Consider the following 23,569-nt stretch of genomic DNA (forward strand, 5'->3'; position numbering starts at 1 on the left):
ATAAATCTAAAAGAATATTTAATAAATGTATTTCACATTGTTTTTCAATTTTAACAATGTATTCATATCTAATAAACCGAAACCAAAAAAACACATCCTCGTTGATAATTCGATTTTTACTTTATTTTTTCATTGTGAAGTTATTATTACAGCCTTACTACTCTCTCATAGGAATAATTTATAGGTTTAAAATTATAGAGAAATAAAACTTTCAACTCCAGATGAGTTAAGAGCTGAAAGCTTAAAATGAATAAAATAGTAAATTTTAAGTTATAAATGAAAAACCGAATAACATCTTAATGAGACAAACCGTTTTTATTAATGAATTAAGAAAGATATCAATTTAATGTTTCAAACCTCTTGTAATCAAAGGTCGTTTTTAGATTTGAATTAATTCTTTGAGTTATTTTTCTCCTCCAGCATGAGCATCGTCATAATCATTTCATTGATAGGCTCATCTTACAAATAACTTCAAAAATAAGGTCGAATCAGGCAGAATAACCAAGACCAAGCACAGGATTATCTTACGAGATGAAAGCAAAGGTTTTCCGCCTAAGGCCGGACACTTAACTAACCGTTCCGATAAGTTGAATCGTTTTATAAGTTTATTTGTGTCCAAAGCTTCGAAAGTATCCCGAAAATAATAAAAAAGAATGGACACTCAAAAGATAGAAATTTTTATTTAATAACTTTTCAGTTTGCTTTAATCCTCACTCAATTCTCCGTTTTCTTCTGATTAGCCCTTCTGTAACTCTTCTTAATTTGATAGCTTAAGAAGTTTTCTTTCTACACGGTTGAAACAAGTAGAAGAAAGAATGAGGTGCAAACAAGATTTCGCGAAAATGACATCAAACTTTATACCCACGTTAATTCAATTCCAAATCTTGCTAAATCTAATTCCTTAATTTTTTGTTTCTTTTTTGGTATAAATCCTACTTTGAGAAGGGATAATTCTTAATTCATTCAAATTGATGCTCTGAACGTCGATACCTTAAGAACCGTTCATGGTACAAAGGTAACGTACTCAGCTTTCACCAGGAGGACTCAGGTTCAAATCCTCAAGCAAGAAGCAGTTTTTAGAGTAAGTATAAAAATCATTCAGAGAAAAGGGTAAAATCAACAGATTTAACTGGTTATTATTAGATTTAAAAATAACTAAAACCTGTGAATGCTTTAGTTTATACTTTTCTATTTTAATGATAGTTCATGCAAAGGCTGAATAGCCTTTTTCTCAGCTTTGGATATGAAATTTAAAAGTGTGTATATGAACTGAAATTTTTAGCTGAATAGAATGCTATAGAGTAGGCTTACCAGATACTTTCAGAAAAAAGCGGGACATTTCACGAAAAAAGCGGGACATCGCCAAAAAAAGCGGGACATTTTAGAAACTCTTAATACCTAATTTGTATGACCAGTCCTATTCATATGTGTATGTTTTTTCAGCTAAAATAGTTCATAGAAAGTAATAAAATTTACATAAATGAAATTTGTTAAAGAAATTAAATTCTCAAGAGAACTTCCATCTTTGTAAACTGCGAACCCCTGAGTCGAGAATGTTGTAGTTCAAAGTTATTAAAAATCTGAAATTTTAAGAAAGCTTTGATATTTTTAAACAGTCGTTTTTGATCATCTACCAAGCTCATTTATTTTAACTCGGCAATTCATTCATTTGATTGATTGAACAAAGTTTTTTTTTGCTCGGTCTTCTTGTTCTATTTTATCCGAAATTTGACTTTTTAAAGCTTTATATTCAAGGGATTCTGCTAGAATTCCGGAAAACAACTGAAGCCATCTGCCTGGATATTTGACACTGAATTTAGGAAAAGTTCGGTCTCGCCCGGTTTCCCGGATTTCTTAGAAAAATCCTGGATTTTGCACAGATTTATTTACTTTATTTCCAAAACAAAAATTAACTGAATAAAACTTAAATTGAGTTTTCATTTTTATTTTGCTTCAAAACGGAGTTTAAAAAAAAATTTCAAATGTATTGTTTCTTTTATTTTTTATTAAATAATTCCAAATTGGCCCGAATATTGCCAGGATATTGGGTTATAAATTTGAAATTTAAATGCCCGGGTTTTGCCAGGTTTCCGGATTATAATTTTTTAATTTTGCGTCCAAAAACGATTTTTTAGCAAGTTTATTTCCAATAATCATAAACAGTTTATCGGAAGTCTAAAGCACGATTTAAAATCTGCTTATGAGTTTTGATGTGAAAAAATATTTTCAAATGTATTGTTTTTTGATTTTGAATTGAATAATTCCGACGCCCGGATAATAGCAGGGTTTAAGATAAAATTGAACGGATTCGCCCGGTCCGGATATGTCTGGAAATTATTCTGGCAACCATAAATGCTAAGAACTAAACGAGTAATTTAATCTAGTCTTTTATAAACTTTGAAAATTTGCTGCTAATTTTGAGAAAAAATACTCGAAAAATATCATACTTGAATAATTTTCTGTGTTGAACCAATGAATTTAAATTGAGGCTAAATTAAGGTTTTTCCAGTCAGTCCATTCAGTGAAATTTCCTTAAAGTGTTACCTATTTAATTTTTACAGCTTTATCGGTGAAAATCATGTTCTCTTAGTAAGAACATTAGTAAAGGATCATAAATGGATAAAAAAAGATTAGAAAAAAAATCACAGGAGTTGATCATGGAGGAATTTTATAAGAAGCGTTTTCATCAAGCACGGACCAACTATTTAGAAGTGGTAGAATCGAAAAGTGTTGAGTCTACCACAAAAATTTTCTCAGAAAAAAAGCGGGACATTTTGAGAGAAAAGCGGGACAGCGGGACATTTGTTTTATTTATTTATTTACGTCTTTGGTTGTCTAACCGTACAGACTAGTTGCTTAAGCCTAAGAAACTCTGCTTAAAACTAATTTAAACCTACGTTTACACATATTAAAATCAAACAAATGACTCACTGAGTTTAAACTTTCACAACATTTATCAATTGGATGGTTCCGGCCATATACAGTACGGTGATAGGGTATCCATAGGAACTGACGTCGCCGAAGTGTCCTCGTGGAAACGTATATATTGACACGTTGCAGTATGTATGCGGAGTCAACACGGTGGGTTAAGGTATCAAAAATGAAGGCTTGCTGCAGTTCAATACGACGCTTTTCTTGTGTAGTTAGGCCTATCAGAGCACACCTTTGCTCATAAGGCGGGAGTCGGAGCGGGTCATTCCAGGGAAGACGCCGGAGAGCGTATCTTACGAAGCTACGTTGAACTCGTTCGAGGCGGAAGCATTGAGTGCTCTGAGAGGGAGCCCACACCTGGACAGCATACTCCATGATACTACGAACGGACGAGCAGTAGATGGCTTTCAGTGCATATATGTCGTCAAAATCCCTTGTGTTTCGGCGAAGAAATCCAAGTGCTGCAAAGCCCTTTGCCACGGTTAGCGCTATGTGCTCGGCGAAAGTGAGCCTGTTGTCGATTTTAATCCCTAGATCAAGAATAGATTTTGTATTTTCCAAAAAGAGGCCGGATAGCTGGTAGTCAAAATTTATAACATTTCTTGATCGGGTAAAATTAATGATCTTGCACTTTTTCGCATTTGCTTGCATTCCGTTCATCTGACACCAGCTCTCTAATGTAGCGATGTCCGCTTGCAGGGCTAGACAGTCTACAGTGCTGTGAATCTTTCTAAAAATCTTCAGATCGTCGGCATACAATAGAGTGTCGGATTGAAGAATTGCGCACAGGTCGTTCACAAAGATTATGCAGAGAAGCGGTCCAAGGTGACTCCCCTGAGGAACTCCAGATGGGATGGCAAACGTTTCCGAGCGCGAGTTTTTAATTTTCGTGAAGGCACGACGGTCCGTGAGATATGATTCAATCCATTCAAGCGCCCATTCAGGAAAACCTAGCTGATCCAGCTTAGCTACAAGTATTTTGTGCGGGACACGGTCAAACGCTTTTGCGAAGTCTATATAAACAGAGTCCACTTGAAAACCTTTCTCCATGCTGTTACTCAAAGAGCTTACATAGCACATCAGATTGGTTACGGTTGATCTTCGCTTCATAAAACCATGTTGAGCCTCAGATATAAAAGGTTTTGCAGCGGCATATATTCGTTCATGCATTAGGACTTCAAAAATCTTAGATATTGAGTTCAAAATTGATATAGGTCGGTAATTATCTACGCAGTTAATATTTCCTGATTTGTGAATCGGTGAGATGGACGCAACTTTCCATGCTCTGGGAAAAGATCTTTCCGATAGTGACCGGTTTATTATTCTACAAATCGGGGCAGCTAAAGGTGCTGCGCAAAGTTTCAAAAAAGCGGTGGGTATGCGATCTGGACCAGAACCTTTGGTTGGGTCAAGCGAAGACAATTGTTCGTAGATATCCTGCTCAGTGAAACACGGTAAAGGTAAGTTGATATCGTACGATTGAATAGAGGCGATGTAGTTGCTGTCAGAGTCGGTACTAGCTGGACAATATACACTTTGGAAGAAATCAGCGAACCTATTAGCCGTTTCAGTCGAGTTAGAGGCAGTGACTCCATTAAACCTCATGTCTGCAGGAATAGATGCGTTCCGTTTTCTTCGATTAAAGTATTTCCAGAATGACGATGGATCACGTTTAAGGTTTTGTTGAAGCTGAGAAATGTGTTGGCGGAAGAGCAGATCGTTCAGGTTTTTGAATTCATTCTCTAGGGATCTCAAATGGCATCTGCGATTTTCAGAACGATTCTTGTTAAAACTTTTACGTGCCTTTCGTAGCTGATTTCGTAGCCGTCTTAGATCGGAGTTCCACCACTCGTGCTTTATTGGTTTGAAACTCTTCGGGCGTTTCAAGGGAATGTTTTGTCTTAAAACCGAGTAGAGTTTTTCATAGAAAACATTCAGAGCGGAATCCACATTGTTAGCAGCTTCAAGAGTATTCCAATCTATCGAATTGAGCGCAGCAGTAACAAGACCATAATCGCATTTATTGAAATCGAAATCAAACTCTCCAACAGGTTCTTCCTGATCACACACATGATCGACGATATCAAGGCATATAGTGTATGATTTATGATGACGATCCGTAGGAATAATCGAAACAGGTGACTCAAAAAAGTTCAGGTTTTCGGGATTATTTGAAAAAACGAGGTCCAAAAACCGCATATTGGCGTTCGGTATACAACAAATTTGATGCATACCTGCAGAAAGAATCCTTTCAGTTAGAGCAATTTCAGCTTCGGATGATGGATTCGACGGTAGTAAACTGTTTACATCGTGGTCGAAGGACCATTGGAGGTGTGGGAGATTATAATCACCGACAACTATGACTGTGTCACGAACAGAAGCTAAGCTCATGATTTCTTGGACGGCAGTGAAATGGTTTTCATAATTTCGGAGGCTGCTGTTAGGTCGAAGGTATATGCAGCACAGGAACAAAAAATTAGAGCCAGTATTGACTTTAACAACGGTTTGTTCCAAATGTTCGCAGTTTTCGATATTAAGAGAGGATGCAATAAGTTCTTGTTTTAACGGCAATCATCACTCCACCTCCTCGTTGAGCATTGCTCGTTTCAGAGGTACGATCACAACGGAATATAGTGTAGTTTGACGTTAGTTCGCTGTTGTGAATGTTTTCATTTAACCAGGTTTCTGTGATCAAAATACAATCATGATCACTTGCGGCAAGAGCGTTGTTAAAAGCAGCGGTTTTGGTGCGCATTCCACCTGCATTCTGATAGTATAAGGAGAAAGTACGGCGAAAACTCTGGTTCGATGATACTATTCGGTTTGCATACGAAGAAACTGGATCTGCGATCGAAGATACAGTGGGGACGGGAATTATTGTGTCGGAGTAATGTAGGGAGTTGTTTGAGCGGTTAGATTCAAAGTTACAGGCTGCTGCTTTGGTGCCCAAAAAACCTCGCTAGATCCGTTGCCAGTGAATTCTCTGAAACGAATTCCAACCGGCCAAGTCTCAGTGGCTAGTGCTTTGCTTTTTAGATCGACGTGCATATCCACTTTGAAAGACACAAACGAGAGGGTGTTGAGATTCCTTCCCCTGGGTACAAGCTTTCTCAACTTCACGTTTTCGTCACCAAGATGACTACGAATCATTTCCAAAACTCTATCATCTGAAACGCTTGGATGGATTCCTGCCAGATAAAGTGAAAACGTGGGTACAGTGGCCTCAGCCCTCTGTGACGAGATATCGGTATGCTCTGAGTTAGTACCTTGTGCGCAAATGCGAGGAGGGGGTGGGCGACGAGGGGTTGAACTACGATCATCATCAAAAACGACGGCGCTTGGTGCTCTGCACAGGAACATTCAGTTGATGGGACTGAGGAGTAACTTTCGGTGTCGGGAAATTCTTCAAACCGGAACGAATTTCGCTGCGAATCGCTTGAAGAATACTGTCATGAATTTCCGTTTTCAATGACGATTTGAAAGAATCAATAAAATCGTCATTGACCGATGATACAGATAACATGGCATTTTTGAAGCGTGCCTCCGAGAGCAAATTTTGCAGCAGGTGCAGATCCAAATTAAATGAGAGGTTTTGGATTTTGCTGCCACAAGGGATTCCGATAAACCTGAACATCTTAGACATACTTTGGTTGAACAGAAACCTTCACAAACAATAAAGTCCCTTCGAAATTTTGGGCACATTTTTCACACATATGCGGCCATATTGAAATGTTAGTCTACAATGCCTCCAATGCTGAGCAACAGATGTCGTTAGTGTTGTGAAAAAGATCGGTAGCGTACCGACGCGGGTTGGTTGGAGATTGAGAATATTGTTTACCTTTCGGCGACGCTGTAAACAATCGGGCTACGGCGACGCTTATACTCACTGCGTACGAGAGCTTGATGGCTGCTGTTGTTTTGGTCTGGGTTTTCGGACGGGAAATGATGAGACGGTGGCGATGATCGGCTATATTTCAGGCTTGCGAGGTACAGCGATAACAAGGGTAATGTTTTTCAGCAAGTACAGGTGAGCAATTTTATATTTATCTGCTGCGACTGTGAAACTCGGCTAGGAGGCGGTTTTCGGTGGTCCGTAGTTGGCGGTTGATTTTAGCACAGAGTTGACGAATACGGTATAGAGGGTTGCGGGTGAGGTGGGAGAGCTTGGGCGGGGTGAGGTGGCGTTGGCATCTATCAACCACTTCTCAGTCAGCGCAATTTAATTCACATGAATTACTAACCTCTTAACGGTCGAACGGAGCTAAACTCGATGTGCGTGGGCGAGCAGGGCGTTAGAATCAGTGAATCCAGGTGAGCCAGTGGGAAAATGATCGATATTGCGTCGAAAAGTATGCAAAATAGCAGAGCGGTTGGAGCTTATAAACAACAGACGATTGCAGTGTTGCCAAGATTTTTGCTATTTGCAAAAAAAGCGGGACATGTCCCGCTTTTGCGGGACGGATGGCAACCCTACTATAGAGCCCTCGAACAGATTTGAGTAAGTTTTTGAGAGAATGTTTTATGGTATAGGAAAAAACCAACTTTTTTGTGAAATACAGACCCCGCTCGTTTTTGGCAACATTCGATTTTGGCAACATCCGATTTTGGCACATGTGCCAAAATCGAACGGTTTTTAGAAGCGACATTTCCTTTAAGTTTTTTCTATACAGGACCGAAATAATTTAGACAAACATCAAAAATATGTTTTAACTTTCAGAAATGGTGATACGATATAACAAAAAAATCAAAAGTTTTTTAAAAAAAATTATAAAGTACTCAAAAATTACAAAAAGTTGAAAAAATAAAAAAATCAAAAACAAATACAAACAAAAGACTAAAAATTATAAAGTCAAATTAAAAATAATAAAGAACTACAAAAACAGCAAAAATGACAAAAAAAACCAAGATTATGAACAAACCAAAAATAGTGCAAAATTCATCAAAAACATGAGAAAAAAAACTATAAAAATTCTCAAAATGGTCGGAAATCGACTGAACTTAACGTTAATGATAATAAAAATAGTTATTTTGTAAAAATAAGAGAAAAAAGTTTCAGAAAAAAACCGCTTGATTTTGGCAACACAAAATGTTCGGGAATGTTGCCAAAAACGAACGGGGTCTATAACTAGATAAAAATGAAAGATTAAACTATTACCAAATCAGAACGACTTTAAAAAAAATCAAGTCATGTGAAAAATCAAGTAAAAAGTTTCGACACAACTCAAGTAACACAAAAGTTCTATAGAAGTTCTGCATGGAACTAAAAAGTTCGTTCGAAGTTCCATATGGAACTTAAATGTTCGTTAGAAGCTCCGCACGGAACTAAAATGTTCGTTTGAAGTTCATTTGAAAGCATGATAATTAAAAATGGTTTTCAAATTTTGTATGTCACTTAGAACGCGCAAAAATGTTCTAAGATACTTTTATGGACTTTTGATGTTCGTTCAATAGTCTACATTGAGCACTTACGAAAAATATTTGTTATTCTCTCTCGAATTCCTTTTATTCAGCCAAATGTGAACTTAGTTTTTGGACCACAGCTGGTTATTTGAAAAGTTCATGGAAAATTTGTTTTTTCATTGATTTTCTAACTATATTTTTATGAGGATCAAAGAGTTTTGTTGGAATTTTATTTTGTGCTGTGCAATTTCATTCAATTTTATACAGTGATAGTGATGAATTAGTAATGAAGAGATGATAGGGTGACCAATTATAGTATTTAATCATAGTATTTCAGCATATTGAGGATCAAATCTAAGGTACATCGACTTTTACTTTCTGCTTTTTGCTACCCTGAGCTCAACTGCTCTGTAATGTTAATTCAATTTTTGGATAATATTTCAAGAACTCAAATACGACACTTCTTTTAACTCAAGAATTTTAAATCTGCCCAATTAATCTATTTTAAGTTGAAACACGGCTCAGGGAATTGTTGTTTATTTGTTTGCGGTTCTTCTTATGATAAATTTCTTAAAAACATAAAAATTTAGTAAGTTTCTTCTGATTTTCATGTTTTTATAGACTAAATAATTTATCAGAACATTTTTATGAATCTATGCTAATTATTCAGTTAAAAAAATGGTTATAAAAACAAAAATCAATGGTTTTAAATTTCTTGTTTTATTTTCCTTCATGAAATTTGACATCGGGAACAATCAACTTTTTTTTACTTAAAATTAATCTTTAAATCATCCAAAGTTTAGCTGACATTGTCAAATTCTATTATTTAAACCGGGTTGGTTATGATCCTTTTTCAAACACGTCATCTTTTTTTGGACATTTTATCAACCTTTCTGAAATCTCGCGAGCACACACAAGAGACAGTGAGCATTGTGCCTTTGTTCTCTTTTCTCTCCCAGCTGCGACGAGCTGCGTACCGTTCACGGACGAGAAAAAAATTAGTCGAGAGAGACGTGTATCAAGGCATTAGGATTTCTGTTGCGATGCGAAAATCGGTTGCTCGTCTCTTGTTGCGTTGTGCGAGGTACATGAGATACATGTACATGCGACAGCTCGTGCGCATTTTCTCGCGAGACGTCTCGTGTACTTTTCTCGTTTAGTAGAAAATTTGATTCCGTTCGCGGCGCTGCGTTTAAAGCCACGGCTTGCTCGTCAAACTGGTTAAACCAAAAGGTCGATGTCGTGTGGAGCATGGCAAACAATCAATGCACTTGTCGGTGACATCCAACAGATCTTGCCATGCCGCTGGTGATAAAGAGAATGTTATAGTATGGGATGAATCAGAAAAACGAAAATATTTTCAAAATACTCAGCTTTTTTGGAAACATGAGATATGTGATGATATGTTCAATATTTTTTCAAACGCCTTTCGCAGTAGCAGGGTGGCCAGCGAACCGGGAAAAAACCGGGAATTGAAAATAGCTCCGGGAAAACCGGGAAATAACCGGGAATTTGAAATCAAAACTGGGAAAAATTCTATTTTTTTTCTTCATCAAGAGCAAACCATTGTTCAATAGTTTATCATGACCTACTAAAAACTCAAATTGAAAATATTAATTTTAGGTTTGGGTTAAATATTGAAAAATTTAAACTTCGCACGATTGCAATGCAGATTAAAAACCCTAGTTGAATTCAAGATTAAAGTTTCTGATTTAGAAGTCGGACTCATAATTGGAAAATTAAATTTAGAAGGTAAAACTCAGATTTCGATTTGAAATCTGACATATAATCTGGATGTACCATTGAAATTCTGAACTCTAAATAAGAAAAATATAACAGAAACTAGAAATCATAATTCAAAATTGTGTATCAAGAATGGTTTAAAGAATTATAATTTAAATGCTTATTGATTAACAATTAAATTTTGAATTCTGAATTGAATATTGACATTTATTGACCAGAATATTGCACAAACTCGTAGTCAGTTGAAAAAAGTAAAAGTTGAAATCGAGTAAGAGGACAGAATAAGCTTTTTTTCAAATCTAAGTTTAGCGAACAACTACATCGAAAAACAGTATTTTTGAATCATCTCATGTTTTGGTGAAATGTCGTTTGAAAAATCAGAAATCATAATTTTTTTTAAATTAAAATTATCCTATGACAACTAACTGCTATCTATTCTGCATTAAAAACAAACACTTATTTCAAATCCACTTAATCCACTTATATTTTATCGAACGGAAAAAGTAACTAAAATAAAACTCGTATATCTTACTTTGAGGTCTTCGAGACACTTGATTTTTGGTTTAAAACATTAAATTTGAATATTTTAAGCATATTCTTTAGTACTCTTAAAAATTTGAATACTTTAAAAAAAAATGAAAAAACCCTTGAACACAAAAACAAAAGCTGTTAGAAAAAATATTCAAATTTCAATTTTGTAGTGCTATATTAGAATAAGGACATGTCAGCTCGTTTTTTTTTCGTAAAGCTTAAAAAAGGGTCCAGTAAGTAAGTTAACAAAACATATACTTAATAATATAGTAAAGAGGAATTTGAATATTTTGTTAAGAGGAATAAAGGTAAATTGAACTGAAATATATTCAAATTTTTTTTTCTTTAATCCTAGCATTATGTTACTGTATTTTCTACTTCAGATAAAAAAAAACAAACATCGCTGTATTTTTGGTAATTTGCATACTCATTTGAACTCCCAGATTGTTTCACTGATGAATTGAAGTCGTTGCACAGTTTCACATTGAATTTTTATACAATGACAAGTTTTGGTACATAATCGATGGTTGATCGTATTTATGTAGGTATGTTGAAACCGGAAAATAAAATAAAATGTCGATAGGAAAACCGGGAATTTGAAAATGGCAATCCGCTGGCCATCCTGCAATAGGAGTTTATTTACTATCTCGTCCTGTCTTAGTTTATTTATTTTGAAAATATTGATTTTATTTCCAAAAGCCCTTATGCATTTCAAGATAGTTTACAACCAGCCCCATATAAACGAAAACTGCTCGCTATCTAGTGCGAAGTATTTATTATATTTTTGTGCTGTCTTCGATATTTGATTGAAGGGTTCTTACGATATATACAGTTGCCCGAGAAGCAAACGTAGCGTATTTTAATCTGATTATCCAACATAGTTTTAAGTTCACTCTTATAAAAACGTCTTTCACTTGGTGTCATTGTAAATATTTATCAGCAATGACAATAAAGAGCCATGATCCTGGATCGACTTTTAATTTAAATAACAACTTAGCGCTAATTGTTTTCTCTGGCCTTCTATTTATTCATTCAATTCTTCTCACACAGCATAAGAAACATGTCATTAAACGTGTTTAAAAAACCGGCTGCGCAGCAAACCATCGTACACGAGACGTCTCACGAGCATTGTCTCACGAGCTTTCTCGCGTACATCCAGTACACAGAGCTCGCTCGTTTCAGAAAGAGACGATATATCCCCGAACGCATCGCAATATTTTCCGAATGAGAAGTAAACAAGCAAGCAACAAATCTCATGTGACATGCACAGTCGCAACGCTTGCGAATAAAAAAGCTGTGAGCGAGAGCAAACATTTTCTCGTCACACGAAAAAGCAGCGCGCGTACAGAAAGACTGCATTTTATATTCTGGCTCAAGTTTCAGACACCAATAAAAAAATATAGTTTTTCTTCTTCATAAATATATAGTGAACATTTTATTATTTATGAAAATCGGTTCAGTAGTTTTGAAGATACAGATGTTTGGCTAAAACATTAATAAAATTTAAAATTGGTTGAATCGCTTGCTTCTATGTATCTTATAAAGTCTCTTCGGAGTTATCTGTATAGCTGATGCTAGGGAATTATTGAAAAAGCTTACATTTAAAAATTCGTATTGCAAGTGATGGTCAAAAAATATTTAAGGAAAAATAAAAAAGCGGCAACTCGGACAATATTTTGCATTTTGAAAATCCTCCAGTCGAAACCCTCCAATAAAAATTTTATATTGAATTAAAAAAAAAAGTTTATTTTGTTTGATAATTCATTGTTTAAACCATTTGGCATTTAAAAAAGGAAGTGCGAACTTGAAACACCCTTATGTACAGATTGTTTAAAAAACGTACAGAGCGAACTTTTACATACAGTTCCTTTCTCAGATAATAAGTGTTGATCATTAGTCTCTAAAATTATGACACGATTTTTTTTAACTGTGTTACTAAGCCTATAGTTTAGAGCAGGAGTGAGCAACCTATTGATCCAGCGAGCCAATTTGAATTTATAAACTTTCCGGCGGGCCGCACTCAAAACATCTATTATTAAAAATTAAAAAACTGCATGAGTAGTGTTAGAAAAAGATTCAAATTCAACGTCATCCTTTTATAATAACAAACTATAGACAAATAAAAACTTAAAAAGAAAGAAAGCAGGAATTCATACATTATTTATCTGTAAAGCTTGAAGGGAAGTTCAACACAAATTTTTGAACACAAAACGGACAATACCAGCCGAAATTGATCAGGAAAATAACTTAGTCTTGATTAGTTTTTATGAAAATTTTAGAATTAAAGATTTTTTTTGATTGATTTTAACTTTTTTTTTTTGCAAAAATTTGTACTTCCAGAAAGAAACATCATTTGATTCGTATTCAAAAAAAATGAAAATTTTTCGAGGCCTTTGTAAAATTTATAAAAAATTTTAACCGTTATCTGAAATAAAAACACTTTAAAGTCTACTGGAGCTTTACCACAGTGATAAGTTAAAGTGAGAAAAACATATTTTTTCAATCACTCCTTTATAAAATTTTTTGACTTAAATTCTTGTTTTCAAACGTTTTTCATAATTTAAATTTTTCTAGAAGACCTTATTTTTGCGATGAAAACTCTAGATTTTTATTTTAAACTCCGTTGGAGAGAAGACGTTGAGAAAAGTGGTCTAAATTACAAAAGAATTCCCAAATTCGCTGATTTTAAATTTCGTGAAAGTTCCAGTTTTCAATCTTGATTTCTTGAATCCCAGGCAAACTCCCTTGTTATTTTCCCTCTGAAAAACCACCGTCAATAGCTTGAGCGACTGACTGAATAAAGATAAGTTACGAAAGCTTATCCACATTTTTCTCTCTCTTAACCCTTCATTTCATGAATGTTTATTTTTCCTTAAAAATTATTTATTACAATTGGAAATTATGAGTACATCAAGAAAAAAAAATTGAAATTTAATACGATTTTTCACTTTTTCCATACATTAATTGTTGCAAATTTGTTATTTTATGAAACGAAGGGTTAATAGCCACCATTTGCTTTCTTTCTATTTTATTAAGAATTTTTTTTTTCAAGCAAAGGTTATAAATTGTTTTTTAAATTTTAAGTTTCGTATAAATTCATTGAATTGAGATGTTTAGCATTGTTGTTTTTATCACAGAATAAATCGTAGTTTGCCAGATTTGAAATTTCACAGAATTAATTTTTGAAAATATTTTTAAACATATTTCGTAAAAAATCGCAATCTAATTTTTTTTTTATTCTATATTTAATCATAAACAATTAAGTTAAATCTAAAGCTAATCCAGCTTTGAAGTAATTTCAAAGAAAAGTGGCTTAATTTAGCGATGTTTGGCATAATTTCTATTATAAATTTTTGAAAATAGTCGTCCCAGACATTTTCAGACAAATTACAGATATTATGTCGATCGTGTCGAGAACCCTTTTCATTCCAGAACAAAAATAGTTATTTTGTTAATGGTTTTTTGCCAATATTTGAGCAACGGACTTAGAAATTCCTGTGATTATGTCTTCTCTTCCAAATTTTTGTTTTTTCTACCGTTCTAGTTTCATCTATTGTGAATTTTGAAGTGTTAATTGAATTATAGAAAAAAAAATGTAATCTGAATAAAAGAAAACCAATATTTTTTTTTTTAGCAAATTAATAATATTACACTTTTGCTTCAAAAAGAACACAATAAATGCTCAATACGCTTGAAAAAAGGTTACCAATTTGAATAATTGTGAGTCAAATGCATATTCGATCAAGTAACTGATATTTAGTTTTTTTGACTTGTATTTTATTATAATTTACAATCTATTGAGGAAAAAAAAGAAATTTGCAAAAAGCTTCGCGGGCCGCACACGAACCTCTCGAGGGCCGCGCGTTGCTCATCCCTGGTTTAGAGTCCTTTTTTTTCTCTTTTCACTGCACTTTTTTTAAGGGATTGTTATCAAAATACTTGCCTTAACGGTATTTATTTATACCAAAGAGGCAAAAAACTCAATCAATCATAGCTGTATGATAGTGTCTAATTTTTTTATTAGATGTAGAGACTCATATTCAAGATCTGTCTCTATCTAGATATTAGACATCATCTATTAGGGGAAAGGTTTCCTAAATGGGCCTATCGGGTTAAATGACCCTACAAGATAACATATCTAATCAATGCATTTTGAGGGTAATACGCTTTGAATATAAGGCCAGAAAAAATTTTATGAATTAACCGATTAAAAAAAATTAAAAATTCATACAAGATTTTGTAAAGAAGCTCAAAACAAAAAGGTGGGTGATTTTTGTTTCTTATTCAAATTAACCTTAGAAGTAAAACTAATTTAAGCTGTTATAATGGTTTCATAAGAGAGTGTTTTTGTTTGCCCCCATCATGTTTGTAAAATGCCGCTACCCTTTAATAACAGGTTAAATATACTAAATTTATGATTTTTATCATTGAAACTTCGAATTCAAGCTTCAATTAACACCTTTAGAGAGAATTGAAGATCTCAAAACCGAATTGATAGTTTTTCTTGTGGATGAATTGTCTCCATAATATGGCAACCCTAACTTCTGTTTTATTCTATAAAATAATAGAAGAAATAGATTTTTATAAAACTTCAGCTTTGTCGTATGAAAGTTATCAGTTTCTAGGATTTCCAATGAAATTATATATAAAAATATAAAAATTTCTCCAATGTATAGAAAACAGATGCCTGCTCATTAGACTGCCCCAAATTTGTATGGGAAATTCAAAACCTGTGAAATGTTATGCGCTGCAGGCTAAAATTGATCCTAGGCCTAGTACAAGATCTCATGCCAAATTTGGGCCAGATCGGACCACAGGAAAGGGTCGCTCAATGAGCTTGAAGTTTGTATGGAAATTTGAGACATTTTGTTCGGGAGAAACATAAGAAAACCAGTTTTTCATCAATAACTTTGGTTCCCGTTGGCCGATTGCTATCAAAAACAGTTTTTCTTAAAGCCTAAATTATGAAAAATATTTCATCCGAAGACTTCATTTCAATTAGAGTTAAGATAAGAAAGTTATTGAGCTTCAAAACTGGGCTGACTTTTTAAGGATGGTATTCATCACTGTTAATGAGTCGAGGCGGTCGAACATATTGACGACTCATTAACAGTGCTGAATACCGCCGTTAAAAAATTAGCCCATTTTTGAAGCCTAATAACTTTTTTATCTTAACTCGAATCGAAATGCAGTCTTCGGATGAAATATTTGGCGTAGTTTAGGCTTTAAGAAAACCCGTTTTTGAAAGAAATCGGCAACGGAAACCAAAGTTATTGATGAAAAACTGGTTTTTAATTTTTCTCCCGACAAAATGTCTCAAAATCCTATACAAACTTCAGGCTCGTTGAGCGACCCCTTCCCGTGATCCGATCTCGCTCAAATTTGGCATGAGATCTTGTACTAGGCCAAGGATCAATTTTAGCCTGCAGTGCATAACTTTTTCAAAAGTCGAGTCATTTGGGGCACTCTACTGCTCATGTGTATACAGTTTTTGTACACAATATGCAATATTTGTATTCATCAGTATTCTTCTTAACCTATAGCAAATGATACCGTATCATGTCCCATCTCGTTTCCTAAGAAATTTCGCGCCGCTAAGATTAAACAATTATGGAAGAAATGAATTTTATAACCCATTTGACATCTCTTGTAGATTGTTCAACCAAGTGTATGTGTATTTTTATTTTAATATAAGTAAGGATTGTTTAAAGCGTTGTTTAAGTAACCAGTCTGTATGATATTGAGTTATCGAAGACCGTGAACAATAAATTAATAAAAATAAATAGCTCGCTCCTCCCCTATCTACTTGAGAGAGAACCAATTTTGATGGTTTTTATGTTTAATTTAAATTGCAATAAGATCGGTTTAATATTATAAATTTTATTTATTTTTTCAAAAAAAAAAATGAAGTCTAGTATATGATATAGCTCAAAATGCAAAATAACTACCTCCTGAGCCGAAGCCCATGAGTTTGAGCTCAAGATTAAACATCGAGCAGAGTTATACCGGATAAGTTTCCACTGATTACATCGTTGATATTTAGTCGCAAATGACACAAAGATGTTTAAACCACTATAATCGAAACATAAAAAAGCCTACTAGATCAACAAGTCAACAATAAAAGAATTTTTTAGAATAAATGTTTAGACTACGTATCGAGTAGAATAAAACAACTTAAAAATGCCGGAGCGAAAACGGAAAACGGACTTGGAATCAACATCAAAACTATGGTTTTGCTCCACCTCAACTTTTCTGCGACTGACTTAATGATTTAATTTAAATTCCAATTTTTGTTTAAAATTGACATTGATTCAGATTAAATAGACCAATGTTACCAAGTTTCCTACTGATGCAGATCGGTGTGAACGATAAAATAAAAATAACGCTCACTGTTTCGCTCAGCACAAAATGACAGTGCCCAAAATGAAACACCCCGAACGCTTGTTCGTGTCCCACTTTTCCGTCTCAGGGAAACGCATAGATCTTCTTCAACCCTCCACCCATAGTCGCAGGAACTAAAACTATCTAGATAAACATGATGTGCGTGCAACATCCACAAAACACCACAGGACTACGTGAATCATTTTCCCGATGATTTGGTATTTTCAATGCCAAAAATTTGTCTTTAATAAGAAACGATATATCATTCCTGGGGCGGTTTGTTGGTGTGGCTTTTCCATTCTTTTCCGTTGTTTCCTTCCTTCCATTCCTTAGACGTTTGGTAAGTATAAATAATGTCGGTTTCGTTTGCAACTATTTTCCGGATGGTGGGGAAAAAGAACCGAGCCTGTTGGGGAAGACAGGACAAGGATGAGCTCGGAAAATTGTGAAACATGTTTACCAGAAGTCTTCCCCGAAACGAAACAGAGAACCGAGTGAAAAATCGCAACCAAGGATGAGTGTTTATCTTGATGAAAACTATCTTCCCCCTCGTTGATGTTGTTCTCGGTGGCTCAGCGGAATTGCGAAAACCAGCGATCAAACGAATGAGCTGTGAAGTTTTCCGGCTTTTCCATCATTCCCCTCGAGGAAGGCGCGAAAAAGAATTCTCCTCCTCCGCAGTTTCTCCTCTTCCATAAACGCGAAACCGGAAAAATGTATCTTCTTTGCTGTTTTGTCACAAACTCACAACGCGACGGGCGGGTGGGCAGCTTTAATAGTTTCTGTATGTCAAGTAGCAAAACGGGGGCCTAGCAGGGATTTTTTTGCACCGAACAAGTTAAGTACACTTTAGGGACACTTTTCCTTGTGAGAATTGAGGGACTTGGACTGGCGTGTTGAGTTCGATGGTTTTACGGCCGTAAAAAATATCGACAAAACTTTTCTCAAACGATAAGTGCTGTTTAATACTTTATTGGTTGATGATGATTTCATGGGAGGCTTTAATCGGTATCGTTGATTTGTTACTGGATCATTTGTATACCTAACAGAATCATTTTATTTTATTTCAATATTTCAATTTTTTCATTGAATTTTGAGATTTTAACATTTTACAATCTGATTTAAAATTATTATGAGTGAATAACAAACTCTTTCTTGAGATTTACACAAAATTATATCTATAGCTCAGGAATTTATCCACACGACCAATTATCTTCGTTAATCTTCGTTAATTATTAGATTCCCGTGAGATCAAAAATTTTTTTTCGAGACATTTTTTTCATAAAATCAATTTTGAATACGGTAGCCATGGTAAGAGCCATGGACTGAATATTCCCAATTCAAAACGTTCAATCTATCTATATTTATGAAAATGAATTCTGTCTGTATGTCTATCTGTCTCTTGGTTTCTATAGATTCGGAAACTACTGAATCTTTTTAATATGAAAATGAGTATGTGGGGGTTTCTATTATGGTTTGAGACTCCTCCCCCTTACAGGAAGGTGGAAGAGGGTCTATCAGACAAAAGACAAATGTTTGCATAACTCGAGAACCGATCAGACAAATGGTGCTAAATTTGGCATGGGAGGGTATTCGAGTACGATATACGATTCTATGATCGTTTTAGACCCCTCCTTTCTTCCATTTGGGTGATAGGAAGGAGAGAGGGGGGCTTCCTTTTTAATTTGTATATAACTCAAAAACTAATCAAGCAAATGGAACCCAATTTGGCATGGGAGGGAATTTGGGTACGAGAAATGTTTTTATGGTTATTTTAGACCCCTCCATCCTGCCGAAAGGGGAAAGTGTAGAGTCAAATGCAAAATCTGACGTTTTTCAGTTACCAATAATGTTTTATGGTAGTTCGTGAGCCCTTCCAAATTCGGAAAAGGGAGAGGGTAGAGTACCCAGTAACATATTCCTTTAAGCTTTAGAACTCATGAAAATAAAACAAAGCAAAAATTACAAATCTTGAGTATTAAGTTTAAAATCAAGCTTCAGTAAATAAGATAAAATCATGGTTCTATTGCAACTCAAAACTCTAGCTGTAGCTCCTAATTATTTTTTGTTTGGAAATGATGCTACAAAAAATCATTCAATATAAGAATAACTTTTGCATATTCAATTTATTTTTGGAAGGGGTAGCAAAGCACACCGGGTCAGCTAGTTACTCATAGAATACGCTAAAGGGTTTGAGGGACCCAATGTTAGATTATTTGCCGAGTTTACTGCTACTCATTTCGTAGCATCATTAGGACATGGATTCTTAAAAAAATTAACATGTATCCTGACAAGTTAAAGACAAGTTTTAAATACTGTCGAGTATAAGTTTTTGTTCTGTTCAAATTTTCGTTTCCTATGAATTAACTGACATATAATCGTTTTTTAATTCAATTGTGTGATTTCATCATCATTACTCTTATTAATCTAAGTATTTGTCTATAATTTTATAACTTTCATTTGATAGTATTTCTTTTAAAGGTGAATACTGACATAATCGATAAAAATGGCAAAATTGACAAAACTGACTTAATCTATAAAACTGACATAAATGTTGAAATTGAAAAAAAATATTCAAAATGGAATAAAAATGAAGAAAACCTGATAAAAAGGACAAAGTTGACAAAAATAATTAAATTTAAAAAAGTAAAAATTGACCATTTCGGCCATATTTAAAAAATTTACAAAATTGGAAACAATTGACAAACTTGGCGAAATTAACTATACGACAAAAATGAAAAAAAAATTATGTTGATAAAGTTGCAAAATTGACAAAATTGACAAAATTGCAAAATTGTCCAAATTTAGACAATTGACAAAATTGACTAAACTGACTAAATTGATTAAATTTACTAAATTGACTACCTAGGCTAAATTGACAAAATAGCCTAAATTGAGTAAATTTACAAAATTTACAAAATTTACAAAATTTACAAAATTTACAAAATTTACAAAATTTACAAAATTTACAAAATTTACAAAATTTACAAAATTTACAAAATTTACAAAATTTACAAAATTTACAAAATTTACAAAATTTACAAAATTTACAAAATTTACAAAATTTACAAAATTTACAAAATTTACAAAATTTACAAAATTTACAAAATTTACAAAATTTACAAAATTTACAAAATTTACAAAATTTACAAAATTTACAAAATTTACAAAATTTACAAAATTTACAAAATTTACAAAATTTACAAAATTTACAAAATTTACAAAATTTACAAAATTTACAAAATTTACAAAATTTACAAAATTTACAAAATTTACCAAATTTACCAAATTTACAAAATTTACAAAATTTACAAAATTTACAAAATTTACAAAATTTACAAAATTTACAAAATTTACAAAATTTACAAAATTTACAAAATTTACAAAATTTACAAAATTTACAAAATTTACAAAATTTACAAAATTTACAAAATTTACAAAATTTACAAAATTTACAAAATTTACAAAATTTACAAAATTTACAAAATTTACAAAATTTACAAAATTTACAAAATTTACAAAATTTACAAAATTTACAAAATTTACAAAATTTACAAAATTTACAAAATTTACAAAATTTACAAAATTTACAAAATTTACAAAATTTACAAAATTTACAAAATTTACAAAATTTACAAAATTTACAAAATTTACAAAATTTACAAAATTTACAAAATTTACAAAATTTACAAAATTTACAAAATTTACAAAATTTACAAAATTTACAAAATTTACAAAATTTACAAAATTTACAAAATTTACAAAATTGACAAAATTTACAAAATTTACAAAATTTACAAAATTTACAAAATTTACAAAATTTACAAAATTTACAAAATTTACAAAATTTACAAAATTTACAAAATTTACAAAATTTACAAAATTTACAAAATTTACAAAATTTACAAAATTTACAAAATTTACAAAATTTACAAAATTTACAAAATTTACAAAATTTACAAAATTTACAAAATTTACAAAATTTACAAAATTTACAAAATTTACTAAATTTACAAAATTTACAAAATTTACAAAATTTACAAAATTTACAAAATTTACAAAATTTACAAAATTTACAAAATTTACAAAATTTACAAAATTTACAAAATTTACAAAATTTACAAAATTTACAAAATTTACAAAATTTACAAAATTTACAAAATTTACAAAATTTACAAAATTTACAAAATTTACCAAATTTACAAAATTTACAAAATTTACAAAATTTACAAAATTTACAAAATTTACAAAATTTACAAAATTTACAAAATTTACAAAATTTACAAAATTTACAAAATTTACAAAATTTACAAAATTTACAAAATTTACAAAATTTACAAAATTTACAAAATTTACAAAATTTACAAAATTTACAAAATTTACAAAATTTACAAAATTTACAAAATTTACAAAATTTACAAAATTTACAAAATTTACAAAATTTACAAAATTTACTAAATTTACAAAATTTACAAAATTTACAAAATTTACAAAATTTACAAAATTTACAAAATTTACAAAATTTACAAAATTTACAAAATTTACAAAATTTACAAAATTTACAAAATTTACAAAATTTACAAAATTTACAAAATTTACAAAATTTACAAAATTTTCAAAATTTTCAAAATTTTCAAAATTTACAAAATTTACAAAATTTACAAAATTGACAAAATTGACAAAATTGACAAAATTGACAAAATTGACAAAATTGACTAAATTGACAAAATTGACAAAATTGACAAAATTGACAAAATTGACAAAATTGACAAAATTGACAAAATTGACAAAATTGACAAAATTGACAAAATTGACAAAATTGACAAAATTGACAAAATTGACAAAATTGACAAAATTGACAAAATTGACAAAATTGACAAAATTGCCAAAATTGACAAAATTGACAAAATTGACAAAATTTACAAAATTGACAAAATTGACAAAATTGACAAAATTAACAAAAATGACAAAATTGGCATAAGTGACAAAATGACAAAATTAAAAATATTGACATTTCAAAGTTGTCAAAATGTTTAATATCTATTGTTAATTCAATCGATTATGGAAAACTACCGTGAAGATTCGTTTTTTACTCTAGCAGTTGTAATCTTACTCAATTATTTTTTCAATTTATTTGCTTCCTTGAGAGGTTGAATTATTAGAAACACACTTTTAGGCATCTTTTTTTAAAAATTATATTCTTCATTTTTAGACTTCTATTATGTGGCCCACGTTACCCCACTCTCCCCTATACAAAATATAAAAGAATTGACTTGAAAATGAAAAACAACTCGCACCAAATCTATTTTTCACCATTTGAATTTTTATGAGCCATTTTGAACAAAAATTTTCATTAAGCTGGCCATTAGAGTAATTTAATGCAAAAGATTACGATAAAAATTCACTCTAAGCAGAAATCTTCATCACAAGATAACTCAACGATTTTTTTTTTTGTAGAACAAATCAGCGAAACACAATCCTTAAAAGCTAAAACTAAGCCACACTATGCAATTTTCTAATTGGCGTATTCGATCAAGATGATAGATTCAATCGGAACTTTAAGAAAAAGTAATTCTTATTCAATTTCCATTTTTAAATTACTACTAAGTCTCGCCATTTTTGTAGTTCTGTCTTTAACAGTTCTAGAACGTTCTTCAAACAACTTTACCATATTGTATTCTCTCCATTTATTAGACAAATGATGGAATCAACCTTTAACTTAGTTTCCCCAATGAATCAAGAAATTTTAGCTATCTGAGCTTCCCTTAAATATCTCCTCGCGTTAATTAAATTCAACTTAATTGCAAATCATTAAATCATCATTCTATTCACCGCAAAATCAACATCCTTCTCACCGTACTTCCGTCTTCTAAAAAACAGCCCCCTCTTTCTCAATTTCAGCAAAACCATCAAATCGACCAGCGGAAAATCAACACTGAACTTTTCCAACCGAATCGAATGAAGTCGACCATCCACCCTCTCTCTTGCACTTGACTTTTCCCAGAAATACCGCAGCATCATTAGCCGGAATCATAGTCATATTGTTGTTGATATTGTTGATGGTATTTGAATTTTCAGAGGCCAACGTTGTCGTGGAATCGTGAAACCTCGCCCAAGTCCAAGCGAGGCCAAATGGAAAAATCCAACGCAGTGAAACGCCACAGATGGAAGTTTCCATTAATAAACAATTAAATTTTAGCACCCGGTGAAATTGCGATGAGGGTGGTTTATTAGAAGATTTGGCGGTTGTTGAAAATTTAAATTTAAAAAGTATTCACTATGATCAGAACTCAAGTTCTTATGGAATGTATTTCTTCTGACCTTTAATTTGAAATTGAAAATATGGTTTGAGCTGGAATCTTAAATCTTATGAAGAACCTTCAAGCGTCAATTTTCCTCGAACAAACAAATCAGATCGGATCGTGTTCCATATTTGAGGAAAAGTTCTCTCAAGCCGGGTTAATTCCATTTACTTTATCAAATAATCTTTAATTGAAATTTTCAATCACTTCATTTACCCATTCATGGTTCACTCGCCTCCGGAGCATATCGGAGCAAGACAACTGGAGCACATTAATGATTA

The sequence above is a fragment of the Uranotaenia lowii genome, chromosome 3, assembly GCF_029784155.1.
Source record: "Uranotaenia lowii strain MFRU-FL chromosome 3, ASM2978415v1, whole genome shotgun sequence".
In the NCBI taxonomy this organism is placed as follows: Eukaryota; Metazoa; Arthropoda; class Insecta; order Diptera; family Culicidae; genus Uranotaenia; species Uranotaenia lowii.